The 1,161-nt window shown below is 40.7% G+C and overlaps 1 pseudogene; it reads left to right on the top strand.

Moving 5' to 3' along the window:
• The first annotated feature begins 344 nt into the window (after positions 1 to 344).
• On the top strand, positions 345 to 773 carry LOC139036497 (large ribosomal subunit protein P1 pseudogene; annotated as a pseudogene).
• Positions 774 to 1,161: the final 388 nt, after the last annotated feature.

Here is a 1,161-nt window from a genome sequence, read left to right as displayed (position 1 = left end):
TCTCCACAGTCTGGAACACCCATAGAGGTTCATGGAGTTACATAGAGAAGAGAAGAGGGAAGGGGGAGATAGAGGTGACCAGGAATAGAAGAGGGGGAGTCAGAAGGGGAGGGACCAATCAAGCCAGTAATCACACCCCTAAGTAAAAATGGGTACTGAAGAGTAGATTATTAAAGGTACAAAATTGATAACAAATGCCGAAAAGCAAAGATTAAAAATCTAGAGTAGGGGTTAGGCTCTCAAAAATACAATATTAAAAACACAAAACAGCTCTTTCCTCCACTGCCGCTAAGGTCCTCGGTTCTTCCGAGGAAGCTAAGGCCGTTTTGGCTTGAGGCCCTCACTTCATCTGGCGACTAGCACCGCGCCCGGCAGCCCCCACCTAGCACTCGCCCGCCCCATGGCCTCTGTCTCGGAGCTCGCTTGCATCTACTCTGCCCTCATTCTGCAACGACGATGAGGTGACGGTCATGGAGGATAAGATCAATGCCCTTATTAAAGCAGCCGGTGTAAATGTTGAGCCTTTCTGGCCAGGTTTGTTTGCAAAGGCTTTGGCCAATGTCAACATCGGGAGCCTCGTCTGCAATGTGGGGGCTGGTGGACCTGCCCCAGCAGCTGGTGCTGCACCAGCAGGAGGTCCTGCCCCAGCCAACACTGCTGCCCCAGTTGAGGAGAAGAAAGTAGAAGCAAAGAAAGAAGAATCTGAAGAGTCTGATGATGACATAGGCTTTGGTCTTTTTGACTAAACCTCTTTAGTAACGCATGCAATAAAAAGCTGAGCTGTTTAAAAAAATAAATAAATAAATAAAAAATAAAAACACAAAACAAAATCAATCACAAAAATTATAAAATATATATATGAAATTTGCTTTAAAAAATAAGATCTTTTTTTGCAAGGTAATAGTAGGTTATAAAAATGAAAATTAAAAAAAAGAAAAAAAAAGAATTTATAATGTGACATGGCAGTCATTCAATAAATGGTAACATTTTTCATTAGTAAAAAAATGAAAATTAAAGGAGTAATAAAGAACTTAAAAATTTTTTTAATTAAAAAATGATAATAGTAGTAATACGTCTAGGAATTTCTTGGAGCTGTTGAGGGCAGTGTGGGGTCAGTTCAGTTTCAGATATTTCCTTGTTCCAGCTTATAGTTCTTCTCAA

This window comes from Odocoileus virginianus, chromosome 9, assembly GCF_023699985.2.
Source record: "Odocoileus virginianus isolate 20LAN1187 ecotype Illinois chromosome 9, Ovbor_1.2, whole genome shotgun sequence".
NCBI classification, from domain to species: domain Eukaryota; kingdom Metazoa; phylum Chordata; class Mammalia; order Artiodactyla; family Cervidae; genus Odocoileus; species Odocoileus virginianus.
The sequence above is the reverse complement of the archived record's forward strand: the minus strand, read 5'-3'. Positions and strand labels throughout refer to the sequence as shown.